Source organism: Pteropus vampyrus, unplaced genomic scaffold, assembly GCF_000151845.1.
Source record: "Pteropus vampyrus isolate Shadow unplaced genomic scaffold, Pvam_2.0 Scaffold196, whole genome shotgun sequence".
In the NCBI taxonomy this organism is placed as follows: domain Eukaryota; kingdom Metazoa; phylum Chordata; class Mammalia; order Chiroptera; family Pteropodidae; genus Pteropus; species Pteropus vampyrus.
In genome coordinates this window covers 190,968-204,298 of record NW_011888977.1, presented here as the reverse complement: position 1 = coordinate 204,298, position 13,331 = coordinate 190,968, and the positions used below count along the sequence as shown (strand labels likewise).

At 44.7% G+C, this 13,331-nt stretch overlaps 1 pseudogene; it reads left to right on the top strand.

Moving 5' to 3' along the window:
- Positions 1–75: 75 nt before the first annotated feature.
- Positions 76–6,428, top strand: LOC105299878 (annotated as a pseudogene).
- Positions 6,429–13,331: the final 6,903 nt, after the last annotated feature.

Sequence of the window (13,331 nt, the reverse complement as noted above, 5' to 3'; positions counted from 1 at the left end):
GACTCCACAACAAACGCAGATGATTTGACTTAAATTAAGTTTTTCTTTGGAGAATATTTTCATTTTCTTTAAAAGAATATAGTTTTCTTCTAAAAACTCAGCCCACAGTTATTTCTTAGGAAAATTATAAGAAACACAGATGTCCATTTTTATGTCATATTTTCAGGTGGTAAAAGCATTGTAGTTTAACTATTTTTGTATAAATGCCTCTAAAATCTCAAAATATGTGTCTGCTTTTCAGACTTTAGTGTGGGGTTCTCTTTTCGTCAGTGTCTTAAGAGTGGTGACCTAATGAAACGGTTTGCGGAAATGTGGATTAATTTTTTTTCTATGAAAGACATTTCGGCATTGGGAAGCGGGGACTTCTCACTGTTGGCTTATGTTGGAGTAGCCCTTGTGGGTGGCCGCTGCAGCAAGAGACCCCTAATTACGATAAACTATCACAGTGCTTTTCATGGAATATTTTGACTTCAGTCCATTTGTTCCTTTAAGAACCTGAACCACCTTCTCTTGGCTACTGCTCTCCCCGTCCTTCCCCTACTATTAGATGTGGGGTCTCTGCTTGTAGGACCATCATCTGGGGGAGCCAGGTGGTAGGAACCAGAATATGCCTACTGGGACGCTTACAGGGGAAGTGACTGCCAGTGGGGGTCTCTCAGGGCTGAGGCGTGGAGCTGGGAGGCCCTCTGGTGGGCGGAAGAAGCAAGTACCCCAGGGAGTTTGGTGATTTTTACCAGAGTGTTGTAACGCAGAGGTTGTCCTGAGATGGGGTACGTGTATCTCTGGAGAAGGGGATTTCAACGGGATCAGGGTGGCTTCTTGGAGGAGGTGATCCCAGTGAGGCAGGTGAGAGTAAATTCCAGGAAATGGAGCCCGTTTCTGGCTTTCTCTTTCCCTTGAGCTGGACTGCTTTGCTTTCAAGCTAATTACCGCAAAGCTTTCTTCTGCTTGCCCTCTTTTTTGTTTTTGATTTCGAAGCTGCTTTGCTCTTGGTTTCTCCTGGTTGCAGAGTCAGCCCTTCCTTTTCCCTTCGTGTCTGCTGTGGAGGAAGCCCTGATCTGCCAGCTGTGGACATCACCGCTGGTCTCCCTCCACGCCTGCTCTGTCCTGGTTTCCATGCTTTTCCACCCAGCTGGATTGAGACATCACAGCATGAACCCCACCCCCTCCTTTAAGTTCTTGAGCCATACTTTGTCAAAAGTCAGAGGTGAAGGAATGCATGACCCTGGGGAGCAGTGGCCTCATCTCTGGACACCCTCTGCCCTTTCTCTCCGGCCTTCTGTCAGGACTGGTGACTGCCACAGCCCCTCCTACCGCAGAGCCTCTGCACATGCAGTGCTCTCTGCCGGGTCCGCTCCCTGCCCAACACTAATTAGGGGTCAGATCCTTCAGATCTCAGCTACACAAACAAGCCAGGCTCCCAGTTACGCTTCACCAAACACCCAGAATTTGGGGCCCCAGATCTCCAAGCTTTCTCTGAAAGTGGCATCTTCGAGTCCATTTTCAAGAGTTTATGCCAACCTGTTGTTTGTTGAGACTGAGGAAGCAGTGTGAGGACCAGATTCCGAGCCAGGTAGATTGCCCACGACCCCCCAACCCTGGATGCCAAGCTCACTTGCCTCTAGGATATCTTCCCTGATGTCAGTACCTGGTGACACCTCTAACTGTGCTTTTAATCACTGCTGTGCTTTCATGTATCAAGAGAATAAGGTACTTATTTTCTTGATGTCTTACCACCTCACTAGGTGTTGTGCTTTCCAGGCCAGGGCCTATCTGTCTCCACAGTGCCTGGCACATAGTTGGTACCATAGCCTGAGCCAGACCCTGCCCTGGCTTTAGGGTCTAGACTTAGAACCCTCTCCCTCATTGGTTTGCAAGTCCAAGTGCAGCCTCAGTTGCCAGTGAAGGGGCCAAGGGTGGGATATAAAGACCCCAAAACAGAACTTTACATGAGGACTATACACACTGCCCATCAAGTGTGTGCGTGTGTGCCCCAGGCGACATACACACAGGTGTGCTTTTGTGCAAGACCCTGAGGTTAGTGCTGAGTCCACTGCGAGTGTGTGTGTGTGTGTGTGTGTGATGTTGGGCTGGGATGGCAGGCTTTTGGAGGGTCCTGGGAGTGGGTCTTAAGCCTGGGGTGCCATCATGGTCCTAGGGCAGGAGGGGATGGTGCTGACCCTTCCTGGTCAGTGCTTCCCTGAGGCTGGTCTCTAGCTCTGTGCACCTCTAGTTATCGAATGCTCCCTGGGAGGGATGAGGGCCGCAGGGGTAGGGCTAGGCTTAGCCTGTGGGGGCTCTAGGAGGGCCCTGGGCTGGGATATGAGGATGGGTCTGGGAGTGGGGTCAGGGTTCAGGTCACTGGTGACCTTTTACCCAGCACAGCTCTGGAGGACCTGCCCCTGCACAGTGTGTGGGTCTGTGTGTACCCTGACTGGGTGTCGTACCTGGCTAATAGAGGGACCTGTGTGTACACATGCTCTGGGGACTGGGCGACTGCTCAGAGCAGGCCTGGGTGAGGGGCTCAGAGATGAGGGTGGGGCATATGGCCTGAGGAGGAGACGGGGAAGCTTTTCCTGAGCCATCCTTGGGAGGAAGTCTGTGTGGCACTGTCTCCTGGGGTAGCAGGAGCAATCTGAAGCAGCAGGCACTCATCAGGTTCCTGGTTTCTGGAGACGGAGCCCAGGATGTGTCTGGAATCTTGGAGAACCCAAGGGGAACACGGGTGGAGCAGAGGGGTGCCTTCTCCCCCTCCTTCTTCCTTCTCTGCCCCTGAGGGCACTGCTGGGCTGTCCTACCTATACCTGGGGGTGTGTAACAGGTGGATTCTTTCCTGTCCTGCATGGAGAGGGCCTGAGAGGCTCCCAAGGACATCAGGCCTCTATGAGCTGGGGGACTGTGGCCCTGAAACATCCGGTACTTTGAAGGAAAGTGCTCACCTGTCCATGCCCAGCCGCCCACCTGTCACTCCCGTTGTTCCACCCTAATGCACACTCTCCTCCTCGTCTGCTGTGCAGGTTACCTGCGCATGTCGCACACACCTGCCCTGCCCACTGGTTACATGACTCTCCCACAACCTCTACCTGCCTGAAGTTACGTGCCACACACCTGTCACAGGCACCTGCATGACACGGCTGGCTCACTCCTGTGTGACAATGCCGGGCCATCAGTGCCTTGTCCACTGTCAGCCTTGCAGACACTGAGGGTGTGGTTCAAGGCCATGGAGATGCATTTCACCAGGCCTGATGTTTACTTGCCCTCCTTCAATCCCAAAGTGTTCTGGAAACTCCATCTTCCACCTGAGCCAGTGGCACTAACAAGGATTGCCAGGTCTCTTCAGCTGGGCCCTGTGCCTGGCAATGGCCTGGTGTTGCCATATTCCTGAGCTGTGGGGATCTCAGCCAGGACCTGCTGTCTTTGCAGCCAGATAAGAGCTTTGAGTCTGCCTGTCCCTGAACTGCCCTTTCCCATGGCCCTGCCCAGCTGGGCTCAGCTCTCTCCATCTATCCCCCAAGAACTTGCTCAACTCTGACCCTGAGGACAAGGGACTCACTGACCCCAGGGAGAGGGGCTCCCTCCAACCTGAGAGACAGCTTTCATGGGGATGGAAGGAGTCTCACCGCAGAGAGGAGTGTCTTTAGAGAGGCGCAGAGGCTCTGTCTGCGATGGAGGAGATCGAACTGACCAGGTCTGTGCCACGTGGAAGGGGAGGCATCGAGGTGCTGCTGGCTCTGTGGTGGTGTGCGGTTCAGGGGCCACTCAGGTGAGGGGTCCGGGCATCCTTAAGGGAAGACCACAGGAACCTTGGATGGGGATTGGGGGTCTCACTGTTAGGGGTCAGTGGGGACAGATTACATTTAGCCGTCATGTGAACCCTCCTTCCCTTCTTCCTTTCCTCTTTCCTTCCTTTTCTTTCTTCTATTTAAAAAAAAAATGTATTTAAAAACTTCATTATACTCCGTCTGGTTGGAGAAAAATAATTCCTTAGCTTTCGGCCTGAGCGTCTGGGTGGACGTATCACTGTTTCCCTGGAGGGGAAAGACATGGCAGAACAGGTTTGTGTGCGAGTGTAAATCGAAAACTCCGTTTTGACATATGGAGGTGTCTGTCACATGGAGCACACGTATCGTTGGTTGTATAAGTTTGGAGTTCAGGGCAGGAGTCAGGGCTGGAGATAACATTTTGGAGCCATCTGTTCATAGAGGTATTTGAAGTCACAGGTGCGATCACATGGAAGGAGGGTGAGAGAAAAGAGAAGGCCCAAGCTGAGGTGCTCCCACATTTATGCCTCGGCGCTGGGGGTAGAGCAGGGGCAGCCGGGGAGGTGCTGCTGGAGTAGGCATCAGAGAAGCCTTGGTGAAATAGGCTGCAACAGAGTTTGGGAAACCAGAGATGACCAGTGAACTTGAATTAGCTGCAGCAGTGGGGGGAAAAGCCCACTGAGATGAGGGGAAGAAGAGAAAGCAAAGAGCAGCCAACCTTTTCAGGTGTTTTGAGAAGAGGTGCAGCAGCCAAAGGGGGCTTGAGTGCGGGGAGTTCTTTCAGAATATAAGAGCATGTACACCCCATGTGGGCATTCCCGGGGTTGTTTCCTACCCCCAGGCCCCACTCTTCATGGGGATGGGGTCTGTGCCTGCAGTGGTCACAGCCCCTTGCCCAGCATCTGGCTCCCAAGGTGCTGGCGAACATCAGTTAAGTGAATGGCTCAGAACACTGACAGGTGCTCACAAACGTGACTTAGTGTTGGCTGGCGGACCGAGAAGTAGCTGAAGACCGAGCGATGGCAGTTCTGGAAGCATTGCTCCAGAGCTAACATGAGGCCATGGTGTCCCTCAGTCAATGGACTGGGATGGTGGCTCTGGGTCCCAAGAAGAGGTGGAGTTAGATGCCCAGCAGCAGCAGTGCGCAGACCAGCTTCGTGTGCCAGCACTGCAGCCAGCTCCCACACTGGACTGAGTCCCCTCTAAGAGCTCACAGCTTGGCCCAGCCCAGGGGATACCAGGAGGAAGAGGCTAACTTAGGAGGGAGCCACTTATTGAACCTAGCATGGATGGTGTCTATACAAAGTGCCATAGCTTGACTCTCATGGGGAGGCATCTGGTGGTGGCAACATGGAGAAAGTCGCTGGGCGGCCCTTTCGACATTCTGTCCAGCCAGAGAGATGTGGATCACCACTGTGTGAGGAATGCAGATCCTCTTTTAGACCAGCTGGACGCCGAGCTCAATGTCACTGAAGATGAGTGTCAGGACTGCAAACACTGAAGATCTTAGAGCAAATGAATGAGGATGACAGCGGACAGCTACAGATGGAGCTGCGTGAGCTGGCATTGGAGGAGGAGATGCTGATTCAGGAGCTGAAAGATGTGGTAAAGAGCCACAAGACAGTGGCAGAAAAATCTTGAGACTTGCCAGGCTGAGGCTGGGGAGGAAGCTCAGTATCAGAGGGAATACATGATTTGAATGACAGCAGCGGACCTGGATGATGGGCTGAAGAGCGTAGAAACCAGATTCGTTATACCCAGATGCAGCTGGGCAAGCTGAGAAAATCAGTGTCTTCAAGGAGACCTTTAACATCTTCACAGTGGACAGTTTGGTACAGTTAGTAGCTTCAGACTGGGTCGCCTGCACAGTGGTCCTGTGGAATGGAATAGGGCTAACGCTGCTTGGGGCTGGACAGCGTTCCTGCTTCATGCCCAGACTGGTAAGATGGGTCTGAAGTTTCAGAGGTATCGACTCATTCTATGAAAACCATTCACATTTGGAACCTCAGACAAAACCAAGGAGCTGCTGTTGTGTTGTTCCAGAGGGTTGGGGGAGGTATGGTTTTCCTGGGGCAAATTTCGCTCTGTGATAGTGGCTTTCCTGGGCTGTGTACAACAAACGGTTGAAAAAAGAGGTTGCAAAAAGTGAGGCACATTTTTGTCTTTCTTATAGGACAGATGTGGAGAAAGGTAAGATCGAAGACATAAGAGGCCGTGGTAGCTCCTGTTTCATCCAAACTCAGTTGAACTCTGAGGAACAGTGGGCGATAGTTCTCAAGTTCATGCATGGTGAATCTTAGGTGGGGTCTTGCCTCACAATTTCATAACAAATGACTTTTTTCCTTAAAGAGATGCTTCTCTCAAAGGCTTTTAACCTTTGTTTGCAAAAAAAAAAAAAAATGCTTTAAAGTAAATTCAGGTAATATCAAACATGACATGTTTATAATACTCCCAAAATCTGTAAAACCACTTTATTTTAAAATATCATATGATAGTTTCCGGAGCTATGACATGCCATGTATAGCTACCAGCCTTTGTCAGAGTTTTGACTCTTAATCTTATGTCTTCCTTTCCCTCTCTCTCTTCAAAATTAAATTTGCTTTTTTAAAAAAGCTCAGTTGAGGGGGTGGCTCCATAGTGTAGTGGTTAGCATGTCTGCTTTACACACAGAAGGTCCTGGGTTCGCGCCCAGGTGGAGCCACGGACCATACCCTGGGTGCGCCAGGCCCTAGATGCACGCCACGAGCATGTGGGAGGAGACTCCCCGCCTTCGGAGATCCAGTTCTTAAGGGGAGACGGCAACATCCATAGGTCAGGGGTGGAAGTGTGTGTGTGGGGGGGAGAAACTAAAGAGGGGAAAAGAAATGGGCAGAGAAACTAAATAAACATTAAAAAAAATTGAATCAAGATCATTGTTTTTTCACTGGATTTTATTTCTCTCAACTTCCTGCACTTAGAATATGAAATAGAAACTTCGTCTCCAACTTTGATGACAAGATTTTCGAGACGCACAGTTGGATAATGTGAGAAAACACATAAGCTTTGCCTGGTCACCATGTGATGTGATCAGAAGCTTGAAATTTAACACTTCTCTTCACTGGGTTCTAGTACTGAGTGGCTACTCTGCTCTGTGATAGAGATAAGAAATTGTGTCTGATACTGTTCGAGATATCTGAGAAATTTAATGATTTGTAATAAAAGATTTGCTGACATCCGGGAAAAAAAGTGAGTAACCATTATCACCCAGGTAAGTGACTGTAGGATAAAGCATTTCTGCAGTTTGTATGTGGGTCCTGGCATGGAATAGTGGGATCTGTGTTACTTCAGCAGTAGTGACTGTGACACTGCATGTGTGGGCACACCTTGTGTCTGTGAGACCTGCCACTATGCAGCTGGGACCACCTGCTGAGGGGACACATGACTCAGATGGGGCATAGTATATGAAGACTGCCAGGTTCCTACTTTCATGGCCCCAGCCAGGTGGTCAGACATCAGTCTGGCTTTGAAGTCACAGCAGTGTGTCCCTGTCTCAGGTTAGCTCCCTCTTGAGAAGGGGCCACTGAGCCAGCTGCAGACCCTCTGCACATTGCCCCCAGGGCCATGCCCATGTTGGAGGTGAACATTCAGGGCCAGGGCCTTCTGACCAGCTGTCTCTGCAAGTCCCACCCTAAATCACAGTCATTTGCCAACTCTGTGTGTTGCAGGGGCTCATCTCACCCATTGGTGTTGCTCTGAGACTCCTTTGGTCCTGGTCCCGGTTGTCTTCCTTTCCCAACCTGCTCAGGGCTTAGGCAAGAGTCTATCCTGCTGCCTTCATCAAGAGGAAATGTGGGTTCAGTTACTCTTTCTCTCTCTCAAACCCATTGACCTGCAGCATCCCTGGCTGCCTCCTCATCACTGTCATGGGGAGAGTGGCTCGTAAGCATGTTCAAGCTTTCCCCACCCTAAAAACTGCTCCCTAGTCCCAGAGCCCTGTCCTGTTCCTGCCCTGCCCTCGGGGTTCAACTTGAAGTCATGGTTTTTCTTTTCTTTTTCAATTTTATATTGAGAATTATATATACTGAGGATAGAAACACACACACACACACACACACACACACACACACACACACACACACACACACAAAATTTGAAGAAAAGAAAAACACGTACCAGTGGACCTACTTCCTAGCCCGAGAAATAGAACATAATCAGTATCCTACATGTGCCCTGCTCCGAGCACACGCCCCTGTGGTTACCCTCTCCGGGGTAACTATCATGCCGAATGATGTGTCGATCACTCCTTTACTTCTCTATATAGTTTTATCACCTATGTATGTATTCTTAAACAATTACTGTTTAGTATTGAATGCACTGGGATTTTATGTTAATTAAATCATCCTATATGTATTCTTCTGTGTTTACTTCTGTTCAGCCTTACATTTTAGAGATTCATCCATGTTTATGTGTAGTGTAGTCATTCATTTTAGTTGCTGGGTAATAGTCCATCGATGAAGACAGTACAAGTGATTTAACCATCACCATTGATGGCTATTTGAGTTGTTTCTAGTTTATAGCTTTTATAGACAGTGTATCTATGCACACTCTTATCTTGGTTCACATATTTAGGAATTTCTCTAATACATCAAAGAGTAGAATTGCTGAGTCATAGGGTATCTGTAATATTTCATTTTTCTAGATATTGTGAAATCATTTTCCAAAATGGTTGTAACAATTTACTCTCTGATTCAAGTTCAAGACTATAGCATTTAACTTATCTTCTAACTCAACTATGGTACATCTAATCTATATTATATATGTGTTCATCTATATTACATATGTTTAAGGATATGAGATTATTCTGATACTTCCAATTCAAATTCAGGACTATCGCATTTTTTACTTATTTTCTCTCTTCTACTTTATACATTGAGTGTCCTAGTTCACAAGGACCCAGAAGAAAATAGTATTAGAAATTTTCATAATTACTCACTTTATTTATCTGGTCTTTGTCTCTTGTTCTTGGCATAGAATTTCAAAAACACTTGGAATATCCTGAGTGATAAGAGTGTCTTGTTATGCTAATGAACTGAGTCATTTTGGTCCTCTAGATAGTTTCAGGATGGGGACTGGTTATTGGAAAGACTAATCATGTGATTAGAAGGTTGGGACAGCCTGAACTCTGCTGGGTGGGGTGGGGAGGGGCTGGAGATTGAGTTCAATCATGTGGTCAGTGATTTAGTCAGCCATGGCTACAAAATAAAACCCAAATAAAAACTATGGAAACCGAGGCTCAGTGGAGCTTCCTGGTTATTGAACATATTGATGAGTTGGGAGAGTGATGTGCTCTGACTCCGTGAGAAGGGGTCATAGAGGCTCTGCTCTCCTCCACCCAGACCTCACCCTACACACATCCTTTATAATAAAATTGTAAGTATAGCTCTTTTCCTGATGTCTGTGAATCAGGCTAGTGCATTATTAGACATGAGGAGGTCATAGGAACCCCCAAATTTGTAGCCAGTTGGTCAGAAGTGTGAATGGCCTGGGGACCCTACTAATGGCTGTCATCTTAAGTTATAGAAATCTTGTGGAGGACTTTCTCCTTAAACTTGTGGAATCTGATACTAACTGAGTAGTGTCAGAATTGAATTGCAGTTCTCCACTTGGGGGTGAAACAGAACACTACATTACACACATAAAAGTCTCAGATTAAAAGTATTAATATGATTACCACTATTATGGTTATGAAACCAATTAAAATTTTTCTTTTAGCATGTATTCTTGTTTTTTTTATTATTTAAAAATTATTATACTATATATTGTCAGAGTATATAGTTATTACATATTAGACTCTTTCCTTCTTAACTCTCTTTTGGTCTTAGTTCTAAAATAATTATATATTTGATGCTCATCACCAGTCATAATTTTGATGTCTCAGTTATGTTGGTTGTATGAAGCCCATTCTCTAGGAGATAATTCAGGCAATAATTCAGAATAATATTGCCTGAATTTTTGCATGTTGATAGTAGTTTTTCTGTACCTTTTACCTGAAAGTCAGTTTTGCTAGGTATAAATTTTTCAGGTCACATTTTCTTTCCTTGAGTATCTTAAATAGAGTAATCCATTTTTCTTTTGGCATAAAGTATTGCTGTCAAAGTCTGATGGTAACTTTTTTCCCTTCTGAGATTTTTTTTTTTTTTTTGCCTAGAAACTTCCATTTTAAGATTTAAAAGATTTCTCTAAAGTCTAATAAACTTATCAGAATATATTTTACTGTTGGCCATTCTGAGTGATTATTTTCAGAAATACCAAGTGCCTTTTCAATATATAATTTCAAATATTTTTATTTCAGGAAAGTTTTCTAGAATTATAGTTGTAGTATTTGTTTTGTCATCTTGCTTTGGTTTTCTTCTTCAGGGACTCCTGTTATCTTTATGTTGGCTCTTTTATTTTTATTTTTTTATCTTGGAATGTCTCAGTTTCTCTTTCATTTTTGAAGGACAGCTTTGCTTGATGTAGTACTCTTGGTTGATATTTTTCCAGAGAAGACATACAAATGGAGGACAGGTACATGAAAATATACTCAACACCACTAATTATCAGGGAAATACAAATTGAAACCACAGTGAGATATCACCTCACACCTGTGAGAATAGCTGTTCTCAAAAAGACAAGAGACAAGTGCTGGCAAAGAAGTGTTGTTGTCTGTTTCTCCCTTCAGATCTGTTGGTATCTGCTCAATAAGGTGCTCTGATGTTGAGCGCATATATATTTACAATTATTAATTCCTCTTAATGAATTGACTCTTTTATTATTATATCATGACTTTTGCCTGTTACAGTTTTTGACTTAAAGTTTATTTTACCTAATATAAATATAGCTAACCTTGCTTTCTTTTTGTTTCTACTTTCATGGAATATATTTTTCTATTCCTTCACTTTGAACCTACGTGTGCCCTTAAAGCTGAAATGAGTCTCTTATAGGCAGCATCTAGTCCATTCAAGCACTCTGTGCCTTTTGATTGTAGAATTTAGTCTACTTAAATTTAAAGTAATTACTGATCTGTAAGGGCTTACTAATGCCATCTTATGAGTTGCTTTCTGGCTGTTTTGTAGTTCCCTTGTTTCTTCCTCTCTTGCTGTCTTCCTATGTGAATTGATGATTTTCGATAGTGGTATTCTTTGAGTCCCCTCTCTTTTTATTTTGTGTATCTACTGTAGGTTTTGCTTTGTGGTTACCATGGGGCTTACATAAAACTTCTTAATGCTATAATAGTCTATTTTTAACTGTTAATAACAACTTTGATTGTGTAAAAAACTCTACCCTTTTATTCCTCTCCATTTATATTTCATTATTAAAATTTACATCTTTTTATAATGTATACTCATTAAAAATTATTGTAGATATAGTACTTTTTTAAGATTAAAAATTTCACTTTATTTTCCTTTCGAATATAGTGTTCGAAGTCTATACATAGAGTTCCTTTTGGAGGCAATTCAGGGACCCAGGCTTCTTTCATCTTGAGGCCCTGCCATCTTCTAGACTTGGTCAGCCATCCTATTGTGGCTGAAAGGTGCTGGACAATCTTTTAATTTGGAGTTTGGATGGGGTCCCTCAGCAGGTCTACTCTGAAATTCCGATGGTGATGCCAAGTCAGGGAAGTTAGTAGAAGAAAAGTAGGAAAAGTGGACAGGACCAGTGGATTCCTGCTCAGTTAGAGAACAAATCTCTCATCAGCCCCCTAGAAAGGCGTCAACCATTTTCCCAACTCCAATTGATCTGCATAGAATAGGGAAATGAATCCCAGACACTCTCAGATGAGAGGAGTCATGGCAAACTTGGGTAGGACGAGTTTACGTCCTTTAATCCCTTCATGGTTGCCAGAAAAGATGATGCAGGACAAGGCAAATTTCCCCAAGTGATGGGGAGACCAAGCCCTGTACCAAGAGAAGAAGAGAGTCCTTTGCAGAGAATGTAGAAAGAATTCAACACATACTCCAAAGCTAGAGTCAAAAGGAAAGTTTATTAGAAAAGGGGTAACACTCCACAGAGTGTGGACTCCTCTCAGAGGCAGAGAATGAGAGGGACGGTGAGAGAGACAGAGTTAAGGCACTGAGAGAGATCTATAGTGATTTTTTTTATATGCTTGTCCTTTACCTTTTCTATTAGAGTTATGTGATTATCACATCACCATATTACAGTATTGGAGTATTCTGAATTTGACTGTATACTTACCTTACCAGTTTGTTTTATATTGCCACATTTTCATTTTACCAATTTGGGTCTTGTAATTTTATAAGGAAGAACTCCTTTGAGCATTTCTTGTAAGGCAGGTCTAGTAGCGATGAACTCCCTCAACTTTTGTTTGTCTGAGAAAGTCTTTGTGTGGCCTTCATTTCTGAAGGACAGCTTTGCTGGGAGAAGTATTCTTCATTGGCAATTTTTTCTTCCAACATTTTGAATATATCATTTCATGCTCTCTTGGTGTGTAAGGTTTCTGCTGATTAATCGTTGGTAGCCTTATGAGAGAGGGTTCCCATGTATGTGAGGATTCATATGCCTAATAGAACTCTTCATAGTTGTCATCTTTAAAAAAGTTGGCCTTTAGCAATTAGGTCATGCTGTCCCACTTACCTTTGATATCTCCACAACCCAGATGACAAGTGTTATTCATCCAATTAGTATTATTGATACTGAAGCATAATAGTGTTGATTGTGTTGTAAATTTTAAAACTTCATATTTTCCTGATTCCTCAATATCCTCAAAAACAAAACAAAACAAAACAAAACAAAACAAAAAAACTGTGATGCGATGAGGCTGGTCCTTGTCAGAAGTTCCCTTTTTTCTCTCTCATGACTGAAACCTAGTAACAATCAATGCACCAATGAAATACCATCAAACCCTTTGTGTACTCCTCTCTAACCCCACATGAAGGCATTTACCCATGGCTCCTCAGCCTCTCTAGGCTCCTCAGCTGCTTTGTGGAGCTTATTCCCTTGGCACTACTCCCATATGCCCCACTGTGAGATGTGCCATGCCTCTCTCTCTAGAAACTGTGAGTATAATAAATAATTTCATGTGCCTCTCTGAGTATGATTTCCACAGCCATGTTGAAGTAGTCTTTAAAGGCTCCACAAGGGGGACTTATGACTGTTTTCCCATTTGCAACACACCCAGTCCCTGTGTTAGTCTGTGCAGGGAAATCAACGATGCCCCTGTTCTTGTCCCTTCTTGGTGCACTTTATCTTTGAGTCCTGCTAAGCTCCCCCTTCAACCTTCTCCTCTCCAATTCTTCTTCATTTTTTTTTTTTTTATCTCAGATCCTCTAATAAACCTCCCCCAATTCTCTTTGGTATTGTGAGGTGATCAATTTTAATATTTCTTATCCTCAGCTCAATAATCTCAATGAGATCTTCATCAAAGAGAGAGGAAACACAAAAATGGAGATACAAAACATAAAAAAGGACCATTAAGAATGAAGAATACAATAATTGAAATAAAGAAAACATTAGTGGAAATCAACAGTAGACTAGATGAGTCAGAGGACTGAATCAGTGATTTGGAAGAGAAAGTAGCAGAAAACACCCAAT